Source organism: Pecten maximus, chromosome 7 (genome assembly GCF_902652985.1).
Source record: "Pecten maximus chromosome 7, xPecMax1.1, whole genome shotgun sequence".
NCBI lineage: Eukaryota > Metazoa > Mollusca > Bivalvia > Pectinida > Pectinidae > Pecten > Pecten maximus.
Window position 1 is genome coordinate 29,173,125 of NC_047021.1, and position 25,975 is coordinate 29,199,099.

The following is a 25,975-nucleotide window of genomic DNA, read 5'->3' on the forward strand; positions in this document are numbered from 1 at the left end:
TCTGCTAACTTATTAGTTTTGGTAACCACAAGGAAGAAAATATCATTTGCGTGGGATTTTTTTTTTAAATCAAAATATTTCTCATGTAAGCATGAGCATACTGAGATTTTTATAAAACTTGGGACCTGTGCAAGTTTCAAATTTCAGTCTGGGCATTTGTACATTTTTTTCAAATTTAAGGGAGCCTGCAGTTAAAAATGCTGGGGATTTGACAGGTATGATTACCAAGGCAATTGAGCTGGTGTAGTTTTAGGATTTGATAACATGTATGTAGGAGTTACTTCCCTTGGTTCAAGATTCTCTGTAGACAGATGGGCTGTACAAGTCCATATTAAGACAGATGTAGATGAATAATTCTTTTTGAAGTGTTAATGTCCTTTTTTATTTGTCCATATTTGACCTGACCTTTTTCCGTTATAAAGATGACCTATTGTGATATGTGTACATAGAGGTTACACAACGAGTGGTTGTTGGATATGGAATTTATTTCACACGAGTAAGTTATTTTTTAAACGTTACAAAAGACACGAGCTTTAGCGATTGTTTTTTGCAACTTTTAAAAAATAACTAACGAGTGTGAAAGAAAAACCATATCCAACAATTTTGAGTCGTGTGACCTGTTTCTACCAATATAATATCGGCTTGAATCAAAGGGAAACGTGGCCAAGTATAATTTCGCGTATGCAAATAAAGTGTACCGGTGACGTCCGGGACCCGGTGATGTGACGTCATTAGATTATTGATGACGTCGATAACAATTGCAGCTTGGGTCAAAGTTCAACGTGTTAGCCAATCAAAATGCGTACAGAGTTTATACCACGTGTGGTATAAACAGATTGTTAATCAACAGCTGTTATGATTAACTGATGGTCTGAGAGTTGAATAACACAGGGTATTTTGGTAGAAGTTGTTTTAATAAATGTACATAAGGTTTCTGTATTGACAACCCAACAGAGGTTTGTTGTAATATTTGTATCTGTGAGTGTACAACAATGATCTCTTTTAACTTATATACTGTTAAAATGTTTTAAAAAAATCCAAGGCTGTATATATATGTAATGACAGAAAAACTAAAATTGTGTGCGGGAATGCGTGTTAGTGATATTTGTCTGTTGGTGTAGACAGGTATTGTGCTTGCCAGCAAACTTGCCTTTACACATGTATGATTGCACTGGTATAACTGTAGTGATGCGGGGTCGGCAGTGTAGAGAATTCTATATTTTGAATTTCAAAAGGAAGTTGATTAGTGGTGCACACTGAAATGGCAGCTACTACATAGAAGAGTATCTATATAAAGAACCTGGCATTGAGGTAGACCAAGAATGCTTGTAATTGGTGTATTTGATTGATGTTGAAATCTGATGGAAGATGTAATTGATGTTGAAATCCAATGGAAGCTATAAACTACCTATTACTTCTCCCAGAACCATTGCTGACCAGATGTATGTCTGTTTGCTAATATAGAATTATTGTGGCATTACTTGTTAAAAACATTTATTATTTGTGAACCTATACTTTTATGACCCTCATTGTCATCATAATGATACTTAAATTATTTCTAAGTTTTTTGATAAACTTGTGTCCCTTTCATGATAAATATACTTTCCCCACTCATAACTTAACTCTAGCTACCATTGTTATCTCAAAACACAACGACAATTATTTCCCCACTCATTTTAATCATTCAATATAAACTCAATACAAAATATAATTTATCAGTTTACTTGTGGTTGTAGCATTATTCTCTATAATATAATATGTATCTTCAAGTTTGTCTCTTAATTCTCACATCACATGTACAACCATGCATGTATTACAGTGACACCTATTGCACATGAGCAGCCATGTTACCTCCATACAGTAATGATGTGATGGTTTACATACAGTGGAACTTCGTTAACTCGAAGTCGACGGGACCATGAAAAAACTTCGAGTTATCCGAGTGTTCGAATTAAGCGAGTTATCATTTTTGGTGAAAAGTTTGGTCAATATTTGTCAATATTATATAATCATTATAACCCCGCTCTGTCGCTCATCAATTTAGTGTGAAGACTGGTCAATACATGTAAATATATATGTAATGTTTCGTTATGTCACTTGTAATTTGGTGTAGTTTTGCCGATATACAGTCACGATAAAGTTTCTTTCACTTAGTCACTTCAATAACAATCTGATGTGCAAGTCATGTTTGCAAAAGGTAAACGATAAAACGGAATTCGACAAAATAACAAGTTATTCATGTCAAATCAAATAACCGTTTAAGTTTAACACAGATTGCATGCAAGACGTAACCGAACCACTACCTTTTATTGGACATATAAAATACTGTTTGATCGGCCTACTTACTTTTAATTGATAACCACGCCATTTCCATGTGTATTAGCACCGGAAGTTGGGCTGCGCATGTGCGTATAAAATGTTACTGTGACTGAGTTGACGTTTTATCCGATTTAATAGACAGCACTGACCGTTACAGTTGTACTCTGAACACCTCGGCAGTAATTACGCTATTGTTTCAGCAGTTTAAAGATTTAATAGGCGCCGGTGACTGTTTCATTTCTACACTTGTAAAAACATCAGCCGGGTAGATCTACCGGTGTGTCAGAGATTAGTTCCGCTTGAGCGATCGGGTAGATGAGTTGTTGACTATCGTGTGTACTAATATCGGCGACTGCCTTAGGAAATTACCTGATGTAAGTAAAGCAGTACTTTTTATCACCAAGACTTGTTGTAATAAGATTCAACCGACAATTTCTTTTATGAATTTATGAAACACTTATAATAGCATGTAGTGCCGATATGTTCAGTATTACAAACGGAATTAAGCTCTTAAAAGATGTCGGCGTTTACCACCGATCAACGAAAAGTATACTTCGAGTTATTCGTTCATTTCAAATAGGATTTTTATTGTTGGGACCAAATTTTCACTTCGTATTATCCGAGTTTTTCGAGTTATCCGAGTTCGAGTTTCCCGAGTTTTTTTTACTAAGATAAAGAGAGAATTCGGCCGGGACCGACGATGTACTTCGAGTTAAGCGGGGTATTCGAGTTATCCGAGTTCGAGTTAACGAAGTTCCACTGTACTTCAAACACACAGTTTTACTGTTAAGTGCATTGTTGTGTTATTGTCAGACTTCCTTTAGGTATAGTACAGGTGAGGTGAAACTGATGACCTTGAAATAGGAATGTGAGCTGATGTTGATGACCTTGAGAAGGTTTCAATTTCTCCAGGAAGTTATCCAGAAACATCACAATTAGAGATTTGAGGAGCATCACATACTGTCTATGACATTGTTAGGACAGAGATTTGAGGAGCATCACATACTCTCTATGACATTGTTAGGACAGAGATTTGAGGAGCAGCATGTACTGTCTTTGACATTGTTAGGACAGAGATTTGAGGAGCATCACATACATTGTTAGGACTGAGATTTGAGGAGCATCACATGCTGTGTATGACATTGTTAGGACAGAGATTTGAGGAGCATCACATACATTGTTAGGACTGAGATTTGAGGAGCATCACATACATTGTTAGGACTGAGATTTGAGGAGCATCACATACTGTATATGACATTGTTAGGACTGAGATTTGAGGAGCATCACATACTGTGTATGACATTGTTAGGACAGAGATTTGAGAAGCAGCATGTACTGTCTATGACATTGTTAGGACAGAGAGTTGAGGAGCATCACATACTGTCTATGACATTGCTAGGACCGAGATTTGAGGAGCAACATGTACTGTGTATGACATTGTTAGGACTGAGATTTGAGGAGCATCACATACATTGTTAGGACTGAGATTTGAGGAGCAGCATATACTGTCTATGACATTGTTAGGACCGAGATTTGAGGAGCAGCATGTACTGTCTATGACATTGTTAGGACAGAGATTTGAGGAGCAGCATGTACTGTCTATGACATTGTTAGGACTGAGATTTGAGGAGCAAATGCCATATTTTTAAGCTGTTGTCCCAGAAATGGCAGTGCCAGCTGTATGCTCCCCCCCGAGAGTTGAGATAGACTTTTGCTAAAGATCCAACAACCATGGATAATAATTTATGAACTGGTTAAAGATTGTTGTATTGCTGTGATATAAGGGTATATAAGAACTTAAATTATTATCAACTATGAGACATTATCACAAAACTGAGGGGAAATTCCTGCTCACCTGAAATAATAATTTCGGTGGCCGAAATCTGTCCTTGGAAAGTCTTTATCCATGAAGCCAGGTTCTTCAGCTCAAATGAAGCCTCTCAATCCCCTTAGCTTACACTTGTAGTGGTCACCGATACCAAATCTGTAATAGGAATTGTAGTGTACAAAAAAACTGTAAATTACACAGGTTTCTATGGTAATATCTTGGGCTTAACTAGTGACCTCACTCTCAAATTACACCTTACAGGAAGGCTTAAGGGAAATTCCCAACAGCCAGGCCTGATAAGTTGACTTAGCTTATATTCTTTACTTCTATATGCTTGGCAAGAGCACCAAGAGGCTGGATAAGTAAGAAGGTTTACTTCTCACAAGTAGCTCTAAACAAGGCTTGACCTCCGATGCTGTAAGTGCCACAGACCTAAGTTGAACTTGTGTGAGCTCATTGGACCTAAGTCTCTCAAGTGACTTGTTGAACCCGATGTCTCCACATGTCAAAATGCTCGAAAGGACCAGATCAGGTGTCCTAAGGGGAGATAATTAGGGCAGGGATTACCTTGATTACACAGATCTCACCTGAAATCAAACAATTAAATGTATGGTGTGTTTAACAGGTAATTAACATCACTTGATCAGTCATTTGTGACCTCTCAAATCATTGCATGCCTGTTACCAAGTCCTCAATGACTTTCAGAAATAAAGATGATCAGTTTATCAAGCTACCACTAACAGACTCTTGATCAGTACATTTCATTTAAAAGGAGGAAAGAAATGTACACGTTCACTAGACCTACCCTAATGTGTGGAGTGTTCCGGTGTTAGGTGTGGGGGTGGGATCAGGAGAGGAGATAACAATGGGACAACATTGGAGGTCCCTGTCTGATCCCCTTTGACAAACACACCTATCCCCTAGTCAACAGTAGCAGACAGTGAGGAGTCCCCAACAACCAGAGACCTCGACCTGATAGGACTTTTATTTCAAATTAATAATATACTGGGAAGATCCAGTCATTTGATTTCCAGTTTTCTTCAGATCTTAAATTAGAAAATAATAGACTTGAATTTTAAAGATCATCTAAAGTTAAATACCTGGAGTTAATTGGAATATTTCCTGTAATAAAATGTTGCTATGTAACCAGAAGGCCTGTGAAGTGGGAATTTATATGGACATTTATTGGCAAATAAAATTTGTTTGTATAAAGGAAAAAGGCATGTAATACTAATACTGTGCTCTCACTTTTTGGTGGAAGTAATATATTTTGACATTAAAAATGTATTTTTTTCAAGTCTCACTGATTCTTGTAATGTTATTTTAAAAAGTTTTTCAGTTCCAACAAAATAGATTTCATAAAATGTTTAAATTAATATAAGTTTAAAAGTAATGACAATATTTAAACACTTGTTATTTTATATAAATAGTGTATTACTGTATTTTCAAAGTGTGTAAATTTTGTGAGCCACAAATCCATCATCAGTGACAGCTAGCTCATAGAATACAGACCAAAAATGTCCATGTTAAAAGGCTTGATGTAATAATTATTTAAAACTTTTCAAATTGATTTTTATTCAATCTTAATACTTTTCTTAATATCTTTCAATATTTTGACAGTTAAGTTGTACAAAAAGTTTGTATGAATGAAAATATTAACTACAAAATAGAATGTTTAGATTCTTGGCAGTTTATCACCTTTCCAGATTGACTTGATATGCTCAGAAAATTGATTGTTATTGTTTTCAAAAGAACTGGTGTTTGAAAATAATTGATTGTTATTGTTTTCAAAAGAACTGGTGTTTGATAATAATAGATTTGAGGAACAAAGAATGACAACTGTTACTGCCTGAGGTCCCTTTTCTCGCCTGACCTTGGCTCAGATCTGATAAAGCTTGTCCCCAGTCAGTCCAACCACACACCTCAACCCCCGCTCCTAATTACCTGTCAATATCCTAACACAGATTTCTTCTAAAGAATCAGATTTTTTAAAGAAATTACTCCGGGCTAAATGTATGACCAGTGCTGTTGAAATGTGTGCGACGGCCTGAGGGTTGTTACATTGTAGGCCTAGTAATTTGTCTGTCTTTGCTTTTCTTTATTAATATGGGGGACTTTTAAAACTCTGGTGAACAGTATTTGAGGGCGTCATTGGTGAACAGTATTTGAGGTGACCGTGTCATTAAGTTAAGGGGTGAGTGAGGAGTAGGTTTAATATCCAGGATATGTTTGAAATGTGTCGCTATTTTTTAAGTTCAAGCTTATTCCCTTGAGGAAAATTTATTCGTGAAGGACAAGGTGATGAAGCCTGTGTATAGACATTCTATGCGGAAAATTTAAATGATACAATTTTTACATAAAATTTTGATGCATTAATTGGAATAGAGAAAAGCTTGGATATTCCAGTGATTACTTGGTTTTCAAATGAGATTGAAAGAATTTTTTTAAAAACCGGGTGACACCAGTCTAAAACAGACATTCAATAAGTTGGTGTTAAAAAGTTGTTAGAGATATTGAATCTGTTGACACTAAGGAACATTCCCGGAGGGTAGAGAAACACTATCTATTTACGGAAGCATTATCAGGCGCTGGATTGGCCCCTCATGGTTGACTTGACAGGTAGTGTTTGTGTACATAGTGTTAAAGGGGTGTACTTGTGTCCCCTGTTACAGCGGACATCAGCTCTATACAGAAACACTTAATCCAACAGTCCTAATAGCAATACTGATCAGAGTTGTTGACACAATTTTGAAAAAAGGCAAGGATATTCAACGGTTTTTTCCTTGTTGCCTGGAGATAATAGAATTGGAGAAAGCCTATAGAAGATTATATTCACAATCAAAGCAGGGACCTTTTTGTGCGGAAAAATGTTTTTTCATTGAGTGTCACGGATAGTGCGTTGTGCGTGAGGGGAGATCATTAGAGGATATATTATTGTGTTTTGTGTGGAGTTATCGGTGGCAAGGTTACGCCAGGATATTATTGCACATTCAGTACATACCTTAGAACTGCATGGGAGATCTTTTTAAATTAAAAAAATTCCTCACCTGTATAACTGGATATATATTTCTCCATGGATAAATCTTAAGTGAAGTTTTCACAAAATGACAGTTCAAATTTGATTGACTGACTGAATTCTGTGAAAACCAATCATTTTCTACTGTGATATACTTTGCCTATGTTGATATGATGGTCAATGGAAAGGATGTCCAGTTGGCGTATTGTCCAGTCTGTGGAAAATCCCAGAGTAAGAGGTTCAAACGGATCAAGTCTCAGACCTCAAGGTAAAGAAATAGGATGAAACTTTAAAGTAATTTGGTTATATTATATCAGTATAATGATATTAATATATATCATGTCAGTATAATGTTATATAAATATATATCTTATATCAGTATAATGATATATATTTATTATATCAGTATACCGTAATGATGTTTATAATTTGCTGTGAGTATAAGTTATTTTAAAGAATATGTTTAGTGTATAATGCCCCTCATTCCATTTGCCAGTTCAGTGATTGCAAATTCGTTTTATGATCAGTTTTTCCTCTCTTGACAATGTCTTATATATCTGATGTATATTGACAGACCAATTTTTCATGCTGTCATATTGTAGGATGACTGGTGACAGTAAAACAGGTGTTTTTTAATATTAATTATTGTTTGTAATACAGCTCTTTTATAGGACAGATGATGGCAGTATAAGAGGGTTTTACTGACAAATGGTGACATTGTCACCATACTTTATTTCCTCCGGAAGGAGATGTTTGAATACAAGAAATTGACAAAAGAAAAAAAAGTAAAGAAAGACAATAGATAATCAATGCATCAAGGTGCAGTAAGGAAAATAACAAGAATGAATTCCTCCACCGCTTGAATCAGTCAAAGTGATTGGCAGTCACTATATTACAAATAGCATTGCATAGCTAGTACAACAGATCAAGCAGGCTTCATCAGGAATAGTCTATGGGCCGCGTCGTCTGTGAAGGGGATTCCTGTGGTCTCTCCTAATAAGTTGAGAGTAAAGGGGATAGTATTCATGCTCTCAATTGACATAAGAACACTGGCAGTATAAGGAGGTTTACTGTGTATGCTCTCAATTGACATAAGAACACTGGCAGTATAAGGAGGTTTACTGTGTCACCTGACCTCATACAAGTCTCGTTAGTCCCCTACCGGTGATATCAGGGCAACTATAGGTTTCTTCTCTGACCATCTTGTAGTATGGTCGTAACACCAAAGTTTGTCAACGCTCTAGCGTATTCATTCCTTGGGGGATTTTTATCAAACTTCACACAATGATAAAGGACCATAATATCTCTCACAAGTTTCAGGTATTTTTGGTCAGGGTCAAGATTACTATATTTAGCGGGGCCGGTAGGGACCATGTATTGCTTTATCAATAACCAGTATGCTTGTTTCAGATAAATAACGACAATATAACAAGGTTTACAATTTCACCAAATTTCTTTTTATTGCCAAGATTGTAAACATTTACTGCACCAGGTACATGAATCCTAGTTCTAAGATTTTATTAGTGACCATACAAATGTGGGTATATAGGAGAGGGAGGGTTGAATTAGATAAAAAATGAAATGCTATATCATTCAAGCTATCTTTAATCTTTTATCAGCAAAATAAAGGCTTAGGTATGAAAACACAGGTTGTGATTTAGTACTTATTGTAGCAGTGGGTACCTGTAATAAATTAGAACAATTTCAAAGGTAAACGTGTTTGATGTAATGTAACATTAGCAAGTAAATACCTGATATGATGCTTAGATAATTGTCTTGTTTGGCCTTCCCACACTGCCATCTCCCCACACAGATAGATACTTAGATAATTGTCTTGTTTGGCCTTCCCACACTGCCCTCTCCCCACACAGATAGATACTTAGATAATTGTCTTGTTTGGCCTTCCCACACCGCCCTCTCCCCACACAGATAGATACTTAGATAATTGTCTTGTTTGGCCTTCCCACACTGCCCTCTCCCCACACAGATAGATACTTAGATAATTGTCTTGTTTGGCCTTCCCACACTGCCCTCTCCCCACACAGATAGATACTTAGATAATTGTCTTGTTTGGCCTTCCCACACTGCCCTCTCCCCGCACAGATAGATACTTAGATAATTGTCTTGTTTGGCCTTCCCACACTGCCCTCTCCCCACACAGATAGATACTTAAATAATTGTCTTGTTTGGCCTTCCCTCACTGCCCTCTCCCCACACAGATAGATACTTAGATAATTGTCTTGTTTGGCCTTCCCTCACTGCCCTCTACCCACACAGATAGATACTTAAATAATTGTCTTGTTTGGCCTTCCCACACTGCCCTCTCCCCACACAGATAGATACTTAGATAATTGTCTTGTTTAGCCTTCCTGCACTGCCCTCTCCCCACACAGATAGATACTTAGATAATTGTCTTGTTTGGCCTTCCCACACTGCCCTCTCCCCACACAGATAGATACTTAGATAATTGTCTTGTTTGGCCTTCCCACACTGCCCTCTCCCCACACAGATAGATACTTAGATAATTGTCTTGTTTGGCCTTCCCACACTGCCCTCTCCCCACACAGATAGATACTTAGATAATTGTCTTGTTTGGCCTTCCCACACTGCCCTCTACCCACACAGATAGATACTTAGATAATTGTCTTGTTTGGCCTTCCCACACTGCCCTCTCCCCACACAGATAGATACTTAGATAATTGTCTTGTTTGGCCTTCCCACACTGCCCTCTACCCACACAGATAGATACTTAGATAATTGTCTTGTTTGGCCTTCCCACACTGCCCTCTCCCCACACAGATAGATACTTAGATAATTGTCTTGTTTGGCCTTCCCACACTGCCCTCTCCCCACACAGATATATACTTAGATAATTGTCTTGTTTGGCCTTCCCACACTGCCCTCTCCCCACACAGATAGATACTTAGATAATTGTCTTGTTTGGCCTTCCCACACTGCCCTCTCCCCACACAGATAGATACTTAGATAATTGTCTTGTTTGGCCTTCCCACACTGCCCTCTCCCCACACAGATAGATACTTAGATAATTGTCTTGTTTGGCCTTCCCACACCGCCCTCTCCCCACACAGATAAATACTTAGATAATTGTCTTGTTTGGCCTTCCCACACTGCCCTCTCCCCACACAGATAGATACTTAGATAATTGTCTTGTTTGGCCTTCCCACACTGCCCTCTCCCCACACAGATAGATACTTAGATAATTGTCTTGTTTGGCCTTCCCGCACTGCCCTCTCCCCACACAGATAGATGTATATTATCTGTTACAGTCATTGATGTCTATAAACAGGTATTCCTTCAGTTTGATCTTTCTGTTTGGTGGGGTAACAAGATGTAGTGATTCCAGCAGTTTAACTCACTATATGAATATAATGTATAACATTGCTTTCTCTACCAAAATCACCGCAATACTTCTCTACACTTTTCTCCACATGTTTAAGATTTATTGGTAAAAACAACAAGATCAGCTGTTTCATCATTTGACATAGAAAATACAGATTTGAGGGATGCTATTTTTCTCTAACATTGTAAAGCCAATTTGTTAACAGAAATTCCAAAGAATGTCAAATATGTTTAGATTATACAATTCTATAGAGTAGCCATGTGGCAACTGCACATGTTCTTAATTCCATTCTTGTAAATATGCAGCAATGTTGTAGTTTTGTGGCAACAAAGTTGTAAGGAAATATTCCACATACTGCTGGATCTTTCTTTGGAGTAAACATTAGATTTTGGAATTTGTTACAGTTTGGTCTTGTAATCAAATGTTTTTATCTGTTTATATATGTTAAAGATGTGACACTGCTTACTTGATAAAAAATCTCTAATTATCTCCTAATAGCATACCGTAATTTAGACAGAACAATTTTAAAAGAAAAAAATAACATTGATTATTGAGGAAACAAAACAAATCTCATTTCTAAAGTATTCTTAGCAATAAGATTAGGTATGAGTGACCTTACTTGGTCAGCTGTGGACAAATGTGGGATGGATTACAATGTTTACACAGTCCATACCCTATTATCTGGTGGACAAACAGCCTGCTCACCACCACCACCCTTAATAATTATATGTCACATGTCCTTACCTGGTAGACAGGTGACACCACTTCATCCTTCATATTCATTAACCCCCTTCCTTTTTTACATTAGGACATAAATGGTGGAAATTCATGCAACCATTGGTTGGATGTATATGTTATTTATAATACTTTTTGATTGTTTGTATATGTTTAGGACAGTGATGACATAAATACATATTAAAATTTGTGAGTAAAGGATACTAATTTAGAGGTCAGAGGTTTAGGTGTACCCTATCATGTGACCTGTGGGACCAGCCTGTGTGTAACAACAGGATGTAGATTCTATGTTGTGATCAACAGTAAGCTTCTGGATCTCTTGGTGACCATGTCCTCTCTGAGCCTCTACATCCCTGGTCTGGGTGATCATGTGACCAGCGAGTCAAATATCCCTCAGTGTGGGTTCTATGTCCCCTCTAGGCCTCCACATCCCAGGTCTGGGTGATCATGTGACCAGCGAGTCAAATATCCCTCAGTGTGGGTTCTATGTCCCCTCTAGGCCTCCACATCCCTGGTCTGGTTGGTCATGTGACAAGCATTGGTTCTATGTCCACACTAAGCCTCCACATCCCTGGTCTGAGTGATGATGTGACAAGCATTGGTTCTATGTCCCCTCTAGGCCTCCACATCCCTGGTCTGGTTGGTCATGTGACAAGCATTGGTTCTATGTCCACACTAAGCCTCCACATCCCTGGTCTGGTTGATCATGTGACAAGCATTGGTTCTATGTCCACACTAAGCCTCCACATCCCTGGTCTGGGTGATCATGTGACAAGCATTGGTTCTATGTCCACACTAAGCCTCCACATCCCTGGTCTGGGTGATCATGTGACCAGCGAGTCAAACCTCCCTCTGTGTGGATTCTATGTCCCCTCTAGGCCTCCACATCTCAGGTCTGGGTGATCATGTGACCAGCGAGTCAAACCTCCCTCTGTATGGGTTCTATATCCCCTCTAAGCCTCCACATCCCTGGTCTGGGTGATTATGTGACCAGCATTAGATCTATGACCTCACTAAGCCTCCACATCTCAGGTCTGGTTGGTCATGTGACCAGCATTGGTTCTATGTCCACACTAAGCCTCCACATCCCTGGTCTGGGTGATCATGTGACAAGCATTGGTTCTATGTCCACACTAAGCCTCCACATCCCTGGTCTGATTGGTCATGTGACAAGCATTGGTTCTATGTCCACACTAAGCCTCCACATCCCTGGTGTGGGTGATCATGTGACCAGCATTGGTTCTATGTCCACACTAAGCCTCCACATCCCTGGTCTGGGTGATCATGTGACCAGCATTGGTTCTATGTCCTCACTCGGCCTCCACATCCCTGGTCTGGGTGATCATGTGACCAGCATTGGTTCTATGTCCACACTAAGCCTCCACATCCCTGGTCTGGTTGGTCATGTGACCAGCATTGGTTCTTTGTCCACACTAAGCCTCCACATCCCTGGTGTGGGTGATCATGTGACCAGCATTGGTTCTTTGTCCACACTAAGCCTCCACATCCCTGGTCTGGTTGGTCATGTGACCAGCATTGGTCTATGTCCACACTAAGCCTCCGCATCCCTGGTCTGATGCACAGTTCGTGGAGATCAATGAGTTAAATACAATCTAAGACTACAGTAAAGCAATAAGACCAGTGTAAGAGTGTTTATGTATGTTTAATGTCTGTTTGTGGAATTATTTACAAATCATCTGGATATATCACTTACATTAACCAGCAGACCTATTTTATCATGATAGTCACGACATTTAGCTCCACTTTTCTCAAAAACCCCACATTATCTCCTTGATGTGTCTCTGCCTTTGTTTGTATAGAAATCTTGGTGTGGAACAGAAGCGTAATTGTACTCGATTTAGGTATCGGCTTCTCATCCCGGATCTTATGTGGGAATTAAAATGAATTGACTGCTCCCATTTCTTGCATGACAGTACATTTAGGAGATTATTTTATCAGCATCACAATAAAATAAAGTATTTTCTTACTGAGATGATCACTCCTGATAAGATCACTGATATTAACACCTGGCTGTGACATGCAATGCTATGTACCTAGTAGACACTTGTTTGAGTAGAAGATACCAAAGCTGTCATACATAAAAAAAAAAAAAAACAATCAATATTTTTTTTTTGGTTTTTGTGCATCTCCAAAATGTAATAGATACTTTAGTTTCAGTGAAATCTCATCATCGGAAAACCTCGAGACTGTGCTGTGGTTTGATTGACCGACAGTTTATATATGCACGTTATATGAACATTAAAAAATATTTTATCAAGTGATGATTTGGAAAATAACATATTCATGTAAGAAATCTGAATGGTCAAGAAAATCAACATATGTAATTTATCACCAAATAATTTTAACCTTAATGTACAATGATTTGATGTTTGATTTATAAATGGAGGTATATAGAGGATAACATTATTCTGTCTCCCTTTCGAATGAACAGACATATTGTATTAGTACTGGTTCTTCTTCTAATAATAATTTCTTGTCCAGGCCATAATTCTGAAACAAGTCAAGATTATGATGATGAAACTTGGAGGATGCTTGCACCACATGGAGCCAATGTGCAGTGCATTGCCTTTATGTCACTGTGACCTTTACTTCAAGGTCAAATAAGTGCCAAATTTTTCAATGATTGTTCAGGCTTTGAAAAAGAAATTAAATAAATTGTGATGAATGTTGCTGTATTATATCTTTATCTGATGAAGTGCATTGCTCTGTCATCAGATCATTGCAGCCTTACCCTCAAGGTCAGATATGTGCCAATTTTATTGGGCCATAATTTCTTAACCATTGAAGATTATGTTGATGAATCTTGCAGTATATATAATGGTTCTTATCGAGCAATAACATTTAAACAGTTTAAGGTATCTTTATTGAAGGTTGCTGTATACCTATCACCCTTGTGATGAAATGTAGTGCTTTCTCTGGATCATTGCAACCTTGACCTCAGGGTCAAAGGTAAATGGAGTTCAAAACATTCAATGCCTGGTATAGGAGAAGGGGAGACATAAGGTTTTCCCCCAAATACTACTCCTTATGGATTTGATAGATAAGCTGGAACAGTTTACTACTGTCTTTAGGCTATACGTTTGGGATGTTAGAATCCACTCTTTCTTGCTAAGCTTTTGAACCAGAAATATCTACCCAATGAATGGTGGCCCAAGGAACATCCCCAATCCTCAGATCATGTTACCAAGGGAACAGAAGTCTTTGTTTGGTGTCATCAGGAATATCCTCTGATAAATTCTTCTGGTTACATTACCAAGGGTGCAGAAGTTTCCAAGGGAACAGTCTATGTTTTGTGTCCCCAGGACCCAGGAACATCCACTGACCCAGTCTTAAGGTCATGTTACCAAGGGAACAGAAGTCTATGTTTTGTGTCCACAGGACCAAAGAACATCCCCTGACCCAGTCTTAAGGTCATGTTACCAAGGGAACAGAAGTCTACGTTTTGTGTCTACAGGAACATCCGCTGACCTATTCTTCAGGTCATGTTTCCAAGAGGACAGAAGTCTATTTGTGATCCCAAGAACATCCTCAGGTCATGTATTCAAGGGAACATACATCTGTAGTGTGATGTCTCGGAGACTATTACTGACCCAGTCCATGGGACAAATTGCCAATGAAAAAAGAACATTGCAGACATTTCTAGATTGTATTGTACCTGTTGCCTGTTGATTGGTAGATTTACATGTATATTAGTGTATAATCACCGGATGTACACATAAAGGGAGCTACTATCTTCACCTAATCAATGATCATTGTTGTCATTACTATCCCACTAAAGGGGACACCAGTAGACCCCTACTAAGGCACTTTGTCCAGTATCACTTAACACTAATCTCTCATCCTCTAGCCCCGCCCCCTTAAAGGGGACAAAATGAAATTCCTTGCATGGCACAATGTTCCAGGTGGAAGTTAAAATCTCAACCAGGAATACCGAAGGTCCTAATTATACACTAAAAATCAACTGTCAGCTGTCATTCACATCAACAATGTCCTGAGATGCTGAAATAGAATCTGTACATTACAGGGTTTTTAAATGGTAATGATTTTATAAGGATCATCTTGTATACAAACATCCAAGTAGGCGGTCCACCCAGTAGTCATTGGCTTTTTATGAAAGATTAAGCACTTAAATTGCATGTATAGAAAATGTTATCAGATGGATGAACAGGATGTAAAAGGTACATAATTAGATATTTAAATTTAATGGCAAACCTCAATAATGACATAGGGAAATAGAATTGGGCAGGACACTCATTGTCCAGAAGGGAAGGCCAGAACAGCTTGACCAGATTGTCCCGAGAGAGCTGTTAACAGTGACCATGTTGACCAGAGGTTTCTATAATTGAATGATAAAAGTTTCTGCATCTTTGGTATTTTATAGAAGATCAGTTTCATCAGACAGGTGTCGTCTGTTGCTGTTGGTCATTTCTTAAGGACCATTTGAGGCCATAATTTTGCAATGGACATAGCAGCAGTTATAGCATACAAACTCTCAGTTATGATTGTTTCAAAGGTGAATTATTTTGACAAAAGAGTTTATTGGTTTACCCCTGTCAGTCTGCCTCTCAGGAAATTGAGTCTGATTTGATTGCTTTTCTAATTTACATGCCCCATGAAACAACAGCAGTCTACTAACAGGATTTCACACCCTGCTGAATACATCTTCGGTGACCTAAGACACCAAATAACAGTCAACAACAAAAAGATAAAATTTCTTACTACATCAAATAATAACAATATTTTTTATCATTTTAGTATAGGATATATATTGATTTCCAGTGTATTTCAGAAGATTGATGACACTTTGATCATTTTCAATTCCCTACAGACAGAATTGGTGACTCCAGTTTCTGAAATGATAGATAGGAGGTAATAGGGCTAGGTAATCCAGGAATATATGTAGTAGCTCTGATGTCACTGGACCATATCACCATTGCTTCTCCCATGTGTGACAGTGCTTGTGTTTCTCTTCATATTCCACAGGATAACTTTACTGTCATTAGTTGCTGTGGTCTTGACTACTCTGCCCCTCTGGTTCCAGTAACTTACATAATGTCTTGTCACTGGTCCCTGACCTATGAATATTATGTCCTTTGCTTTGACGTCCCAGTATTACTGGTCAGAACGACCTTGACCTACCACTCCTGTGCCCATGACTGCTGTGTCCTTGGTCCTGGTGTTCCTGTGTTACTGGTCTTGATGAGTGACCTTGACCAATCACTGCTGTACCTATGGCTGCTGTGTCGTTGGCCCTGGTGTTTCTGTGTATTTTGTGTGAGTGACCTTGACCAATCACCCCTGTGCCTATCTATAGCCCAGGTCCTTGTTTCCCTGTATCTGTTGTTACTGTTTCATTGACCTTGACCTGGTCCCTGTGGCTTAGACCCTTGTTTCCCTGTATCTGTTGTTACTGTGTCCTTGACCCTGACCTGGTTCCTGTGACCTAGACCCTTGTTTCCCTGTATCTGTTGTTACTGTGTCCTTGACCCTGACCTGGTTCCTGTGACCTAGAACCTTGTTTCCCTGTGTCTCTTGTTACTCTGCCCTTGACCCTGACCTTGTTACTCTGCCCTTGACCCTGACCTTGTTAATCTGCCCTTGACCCTGACCTTGTTACTATGCCCTTGACCCTGACCTTGTTACTATGTCCTTGACCCAATGCTGTGGTGACCATAGCAATGGTTTATCACTGGTTCTTCTGTCACTTACTATTTGTTTTTCACAAGAATCCAGCACAGAAGCCAAATGTTTGTGTAAATATGATAATGATGTTAGTAATAGACTCTGGCAGTAAACTGACTGGTTTTGATGGCTTCTCCGGTACCAATCATCATTAAGTTGGGACCAATGAAATCTTCACACGCAAGTGTTAATGTAATTATTAAAGTCATTTGGATGACTATATGAGCTGTCAAAAATACTGCATGCATGTTCACGTGGGAGGGCTAATAGGATTTAGGGGGAAATGGTGATGGGTGGGTGTTGTGTAGCAGGAACTGAATGGGAGGAGCCAACACAACAGGAAGATGGGGGGAGGTTAATGGCAGGAAGCAGCTCCTCTAATTTACAAATTCTACAGCCACTGTCCCCCACAGTCTCTGTGATAGATCATCCAGTTATCTCTCTCTTGTCTCGTACAGCTACAGAGCTACTCGATTTACTGCCTTTATCACAGACAAAAGTTTAATTAAAGATATTTGTGATATGATTAAAGAGATCGCTGGTCAATTTGGATTATGATTTTTTTTTTCTGATAAATCTGTTTTGTTGTTTATCAAACCTGTATAGAAATTTTTTTCCTGAACATATTTCATCTTTCAGAAATTTTGTCATCTTTAATTAAAATAGATAAATTATGTATAATGTGATAGCTGTTTAGAAATGTTTTATTTTGTGTTGTAGATCTTTTTTTTTTGCTTCCATACCTGTAAATATTCTAATAGTCTTCATCAACATCTTCACACTTTTAGGATATTGATTTTCTCACTCCACTTATTTGATCCAATAGCTATTATCTTAGAGACAGCCATTGATGAGTCTACAGATAAAAGCTGTTTCTGCCTTTTTGTAGTGATAGATTTTCTAGTTTCCTTTGAACAGTAATTAATTATCATACAGGATCTTAATTGGAGATTACAACAAGACTCATTTGATTCACAGATTAATGATGTCATGAACCTGATATGTTACCATTAAATTATCAGAGGTTCAGCGCTGATAAAGTGCATATTATATTGACTAGTGATCTCTTTAGTTATGTGTGGCTGAATGTGGATGTTGAAGCCATGCATGTATCCATGGGAAATTACATGACTGGTACCCATGGGAAATTACATGACTGGTATCCATGGGAAATTACATGACTGGTATCCATGGGAAATTACATGACTGGTATCCATGGGAAATTACATGACTAGTATCCATGGGAAATTACATGACTGGTATCCATGGGAAATTACATGACTGGTATCCATGGGAAATTTTCGTGACATGACTGATTCGGTGATGAATTTTCATTAAATGACCCTGTATCCATGGGAAATTTTCATTAAATGACCCTGTATCCATGGGAAAATTTAAATACATGACCCTGTATCGGTGGCAAATTTTCATCACATGACCTGTATCCATGGGAAATTTTCATCACATGACCTGTATCCATGGGAAATTTTCATCACATGACCTGTATCCATGGGAAATTTTCATTACATGACTTGTATCCATGGGAAATTTTCATCACATGACCTGTATCCATGGGAAATTTTCATTACATGACCTGTATCCATGGGAAATTTTCATCACATGACCTGTATCCATGGGAAATTTTCATTACATGACTTGTATCCATGGGAAATTTTCATCACATGACCTGTATCCATAGGAAATTTTCATTACATGACCTGTATCCATGGGAAATTTTCATCACATGACCTGTATCCATGGGAAATTTTCATTACATGACCTGTATCCATGGGAAATTTTCATCACATGACCTGTATCCATGGGAAATTTTCATACCACCATATTTTGGGATTACCATCATTGGGGCCACGACCAATAATGGTCAATGAATTTTCATATTGGCTTTGATGTCAGATTTTTGAAAGACTTTAAATTTATGAATTTGAAACAATTCTTTCACTTTCAAAAGGTTATCCACAGAGGCCGCTATTACTGTATATACACCAAACCCCCAAGAAAGCAGTCTTCTGATTGACAAAATTCTAGAAGAAATATTTTCGGGGAAACAACAAAAAGTGTTCCAATTGTCCCATAGTCTCTGTCCGAGAGCGTCTGGGCAGCAGGTTACTGACGATGCATGTATCCATGAGGAAGTTCTGTTAACATATGTATCTGCGGGGAACTATCGTTACATGTATTGGTGTTGATATAGCTGTACGTGTTACTGCTCTAGGTCTGCTTTCACATGATCAAACAATTTTTTTTTTTATGAAATCAATCAACTGACATTGACATCTAGCTGCCTTCTGGGATTGCTGTGCTGTGTCTGGGAGGACAAATGATGTGCTTAGTATATAGCTTAGTTCAGCAATGGTATTACTCCTGTACATAGACACTATGTTTGGTACAGGCTTGTCAGTAGTATTAATAACACAATGATGTGACAAAAGGAAGTCAATCCTACCAGAACCACCAGATAATTCTTCTATCAATCAAATTAAGGGACTATAATGGAATAAGAATATCTTAATTCTCTTGTGTATTATTGTGTATTCCAGTATTGTTTACTGATGGACCTATGGCCTAAAGTTTGAATAGAACTTAAAACCTAATAGTCATAATGAGTACTATTTTGTCAATACAAAGCGTTACAGGGGCAGTCTCTGGTAACCGATTTGACTTTTGAGTACTGGTGCCTGTTCATTTATCAATTCATCATTTCAAGCATAAATCTTGACAAAATTGCAGATGACAACACAGGCTTTGATAGTTAGTCTTTCACTAGAAATGAATATACGTAAGATCATTAGGTTCGTCCTTATTTTGAACTAACAATTAATAAACAGCTTTGGTCCAAACAGTTAGACTGTTATGACCACAATGTAACAGGTCTAGAGTATTTGTCAGAATCAAGTATTGCAATTTAGTGATGACTAGGAGCAGTTTTCAAGTTTTGTGGGCTGTGAGTGCCATATTATCTTCAGTTTAGATAACAGATTTTAGAAGATCCATCATACAAAGCTAAGAGACCTGAAGTATGGAAATTCTGACGGTAGACATTATATTATCACAACTTTTTTCGGAGAGATCAATGTTGAAGTAAGATGTTTGTGAACGATGTATCAAATTGTGGGCGTATGTCGTCTGGAGAAGTCGTTATAGGGTTAGCGACACATGTGTTTTGGTGTACAGTAAGTCATGGGACTTCAGCCAGTCATTTGATGGATCTGACATCAAGTCCAATGTGTACAGAAGACTTCATAACAATCAACAACCCAGTCTGTCCTGATTTTTTTGATTTTTTTTTTTTTCTTCTTTTCAAAATCTTCTTTATTCAAAACCTGTATATTGATATCATTAGTGGATCATGCCTTCTCCCTTCCCATCTGTAAATCATTAAATATATTATTAAATGAAAATATACCTGGTATGACATGAAGTAAAATAGCTTAATTACCCATTTATGTGTTGAATTACCTAATTATGTGTTTGAGGGTACTAGCTCTCCATAATTATCAATTAGAATAATTATAACATAGGTCTAATGAGAGTAAATCTAGCTGTGCTGGCAGTCTCCAGGGAACGCAAGATCACCACACAACATATGGAACAGATCCAGTTATTTTGGAGTTTTTGAGATTTTCATGCCATTTTAGAATTGCTATAACATAGCAATTTGTCAAATTAGTGGATTATAGAAGTGAACCATTCTGACCTATGCCTTTTCATCTTTCTAATTGGTCACACAGAGAGTTAAACATGTCTTTTTTTTTTTAAATCTTGCATCACCCTTTTCTGAATGACTTAAACTGACCAAAAGATCAGAAACTTCAATTTTGTATTTATTTATTTATTTTTCCAAAAAATTAAATTCCCTAATAATATGAAAAGAAGAGCTGTTAAGACAAAAGTCAGTGAAAGATGTGTCCCCTGTTTCTGATGCTGAAGACGTGAGGAAGATATGTCCTGGGCCTTCTTCGGATGCTGTACGTGGGGAAGATGTGTCCCTGCTTTAAATAGTATACACCAGGAAGGCTTGGGAGAAAACACATGTTCAGGGCCCCATGTTAAGCTGATGGAAAATTCTTTACAAAGACATTTTAAAAGGACTAACATCTGTTGTGAGACTAACCACGGACATTCTGCCAGGAAGATTAAGAAATTCAAGATTGTGTTTTGACATTCAATGAGAACATCCTGTGAAAGGGGAAGACGCTACACAGCAAAAATCGCCAAGAAGCATTTTTAAAAAGTTCTTATTTAATGCTTCCCGTATACAAAGTTTGTGGGGCAATATGTTCCAGGAGTTCGTTTTATATCGGTAGCAAAAACACAGATCCATTACCAAACATTACGGTACGCTCTTTATTCCAGCTGACATGACTACAAAATAATTTGACGATTTTGAAAATGAAAGAAAATTTTGTATACAGACCGGTTTCGATATTCATGATTTGTTTGAAATAAACTTCTCTAAGTTTTTTTTTTTTTTTTTTTTTTAAATAGTTTCTTTATTGGCTGTTTTTGGTATACTCTTAAAATGTTTTAATAAACAGTTACATAGCTATTGAACAGATTTATTTCCTTGACACTTCAACGGAATCTCTTTATTTTTCATCCAATATGAAAACCATACTTTAGACCTGTTTAATAAAATGTCACTAGAACTGAGGAGGACAAGCCTGGACCCAGTTTGATTAGATACTATCATACATTATCATACAGTATCTTGTTACGACATGTTGTTCTTGTTTAGCCATCAAGTTACACTTTTAATTATAATAGTGCTGATAAAGTTTGAATTGAATATAAAAGAAAATTTCTTCATCAATCTTGGATTTTCTTTTTTGAAAACAAGATGGCGGACGCTCATATTGAGTTTTTGCTCCATGTATGCCAAAGTTTGTGAAAGGAAAACACCTTGACCCATATTCAAGGTCACAAGGGTCAGATATCTTATAACCTTTAAATGACTTCTTCTCACTATCCAAGACTCCCGGAGTCAGGATGTTTGAGTAATAAGTTTGTTGGATAAGTCCCACCAAAGTTTGCAAAAAGAAATGACCTTTTCCCATATTCCTTAAAATGGCTTCTTCTGATTAACCAAAATCGTGATATTTTGCTTGTAGGTTCCTATGATGGAGCCCCTCAAATTTTGCAAAAATATGTGACCTTGAACCATATATATTCAATGTCACAGATGTGAAATTGTTCAAACATATGAATGCCTTCTTCTTATTACCTACAAAGCTTAGAATGAAGTTCTTTTGACTAAATGAAAGGCAGATAATCATCAAACAAGTGAATACCAGGTAGGCAATGCAGGCCCATTAGGCCTGTTGTTTTGGAATGAAATATAATAATTACCTCAAAGAAAATGTATCCTTTGTAATTGTTCATGAGAAAATTTGATTTTTTTTTCATTATTGTTATTTGGCTTTGTAGCAATTTGGAAATCCCATTATTAAATGATAAAATGAGATATTGGTGTCCAGTGACCAGAGCTTTGATTGGTTCAGGTTGAGTGAGGTATCGATGTTATTAGAGAGGGCAGTATGAGATTTCCTTGGTGAAGATTGAATGAGTGTATTGACCATAATGTGTATTTGACAGTCCGGTTATTGATATGTTGAAGGATACACACTAGCTCACTGCCACTAACACTAGCCCACTGCTAGTAATGGCCAGATTGCATATGATGGAGTATGACTCTGACTTGAATTACTTCCTTGACAACCAACTGATGGATATTTCAGCATCTGTATCATTATCAGGTTGAAACTTGCTGTCAGTGTATAATTTCTGTATTTGTATAAGGAGATGAGTCTTCTGCATCTCTGAACTCTAGATGACAGCTTTCTCTCCCTCTTTCTCACAGCATCTGTATCATATTGGGGAGTCAAAGAAGGATAAAGGTCACGACATTTGAATCCCAGTTATACACTTTGTAATTACTGTGTTTTAATTGTCTTGCCCATAGAAGTGTTGCAGTTGGAATGTCCAAGGTTACAAAGGCAATTAATTGAGCTGTTTATAGAACAACCACAGAAATTAACATGTCTCTTCAACTGTAACTAATATTGGGGTCAAAGAAATGTCAGTGAAGTTAGCCAGATATGTATCATTGGTGATTCTGTTTGTAAGTAACCTGATAAAACTACAGTAGCCATCAAGTTAGTTGTCTAAAGTAAGACCATCCAGGGCTTAAGGTGATTATCCCAGGAAGATCTGTAGCTGTACAGTTCAATGTTGAAGGATTTAATATGGATTCCTCACACTCACAGCCAATGGTGAGGACATGATGCTCTCTGTCTTGGTGATAATGTGGACATTGAGATTCATTCTATCCCTCTAATGCTAGCCAGGTCTATTATCAGAAACCAATTAGCCAATTTCATCAGGGTGGAACAGCTGATAGGTACTGTCTGGGAAGTTTTGGTGTGAACTCAGCTCGCAACAGCACCTAAATCAAGATAGATATTTCTAGTGTTAAATGGTATAGAAACTGAAATTGTCTTCAGGATTTACTAAGTTGCACCATTTTGTGGTACAAAGGTTTCAAAACTTTAAGGAGGTATGTCACCTTGCCAAGACATGTATCTCTGTTTCAAAAGAGTTCTACAATAACAAACCAATAAAATTGAATTAAAAAAAACAAACTCATATGAGATTAATTAAGGATGCATGTAAAAGGCACAATAATTTATTGAAAGGGAGACAACTCCAACACAAATCACGAGTTTTAAGTTAACATTTGTTCATAATGGAAAAAATAAAGCTCCTAACAGCGTTGATTGGATGCATTTATTAATCTACAGAAATGTAGGGTTTGTGTGTGTGTCTGGAATGTTGTTTGTAGACTTGTAAAGACATCAATGGGAAAGCTATAACAGTTGAGGTTTCTATCAGTTCTGTATTGAGCCCTATCCTGGTGTGTGAGTGGCCTCTCTTTCTGTAGCCAGTACGTTTTATTGTGATGGGAGGACTGTTAATGAGTACACTCTAAGAGGTGATTGTGTCCGTTTTATTAGTAGTTATGTTTGTTTGATGTTTAACTTTATGGTGGGTTAATATTGGTTCCTCTGTATTGGAGTGTGAATTCAGTGTTTTTCTCAATACCCATTTCTTACTGAACCATAACTTAGTGCACAGAGATATTATAAGTAAATTCCAGTAGAAAAGTTGCGATGAAATTCCAGCAGTGGAAAACCAGTAGTTAATGTCACATTTTGATTTCATTAGAAAATTTATGCAATTTTTCAGTGTAATTATAGTACTGTCCAGTAGTTTTCAATGTTCTAGAAGAATGTTGAATTAGTCCTGAGCAGTCTTGCCTTCTATGTTGTATCTTCTGAGAATTGTGTGGTTACTCAGATCAGTACCTCAGATTATGTAAAGCAATATTGACCAAAGCAGTGGATTGATCAGTGCTGGTCAGTGTTACAGCAATACAGAGTAATTGCTACATGTATATGTATCCACAGAGACTCGGTACAAATTTCCAGCCCAAGGTCCATATTATATGTACTAATATAATATGGGCTGTGGGTTGGATATTCCTGCCAAGTCCCTGTGTATGTACCATGGCAGTCTGTCTGATAGCTTTAAATGTTAAAAGTTAAATAATTTTCTGCAGCATATCTTCACATGGTAATATTCGTGACAGTGCAGTCAGAGCGCAGTGTTAATTCTCCTACGGTCATAAGTGGAACTCATCTTTGTAGAAATGTAATGATATTCTGTAGGTTTGTTGTTGGTGACATATTCACTTGTGGATGGAGTCTGACTAGTCAGTGCATATGGTCCTGTGAAGATGTTTCTCTGTGTTTTAAATTAAGAGAATGAACGTTATAAATTCTTTACGACATTGAAGGATTCTGGTTGAATACTGAACTCACTAAAGGATTTAAGGAATATTAATGGTTCAAATGCAATTAACAACAAACTTCTGGATTACTGTTTATGACATAAATTAATCATCAATATTCCATTAAATGATCGATTTAATGAATTTAGATTTCAGTGAATTATTGAATGATTGCAATTCTGGAATTTTGTGAATTAATGAATCACTGCAAATCTTGACTTTAAAAGTGGATTAATGAATTACTGTAAATCTAGAATTTAGAGGATTAATGAATTGCAATAAATCCAATTTACAAGGAATGGTTGAATGACTACAGAATAAGGATATAAAGAATATTGATGATTTACCACAAATTCAGGACACAAAGATGAGCAATTGAATTACTCTACTTCATTGAAGGACTATTGCAGTACCTCTGAGCTGGCCAGTTGGTGATTTGTTTGGACAACAGACATGGCTGTTCGACTTTGATCATTGATACATAAAGCATTGCTATGGGTGTAATTCTGTAGTATAATAAGCTGTCACTGATACGTGAATTGACCCCTTGGATCATCTCTAAATAGTTGTGGTCAGACATTTGGACATTTAATTCTGACCACTGCCCTACCCACACAGACTCTATATATCAGAGGTACCCTCTGGTACCAAGCCATCCCAGAACGTTATGCCACTACATCTAGTTAATTAGATACAAATGTGCCCATACAGGAAATCAGCCGATCACCTTCCAGTACATTCATTTTAGTTCCAAGTTGATGTGATTAAAAGTCTGCTAGACAAATCCTGTGCTGTAAAAAGTGAAATAAAACTAGCTGACAGAGAAAAAAGTGGAGTGCTCAGTTTGGCGTGTGATATAGTGTATACATTTATAGTTCCTGTTTCAATAGGCACCCCCACGCCAACACCTTCTCCCTGGGGGCTGGTCATTCAGGGACTTACTTCACAGACAACACAGGCACCCCACACCAACACCTTCTCTCTGGGGGCTGGCCATTCAGAGACTTACTCCACAGACAACACGTGTCTGTCAGCCAGTCACAACTAGGCTTATCTCAGGATCTCACCAGAACACGGTGCTGGTCATTTTTTATAATTTCATATTTTTGGCTACTGAACTACTGAATCGGCCTTTGTTGTTTCGAC

At 37.6% G+C, this 25,975-nt stretch overlaps 1 protein-coding gene across 8 annotated transcripts in view; it reads left to right on the forward strand.

Moving 5' to 3' along the window:
* LOC117330492 (dedicator of cytokinesis protein 3-like) overlaps positions 1-25,975 on the forward strand; it is a 181,857-nt gene that overhangs the window by 110,965 nt on the left and 44,917 nt on the right. The window lies entirely within an intron of this gene.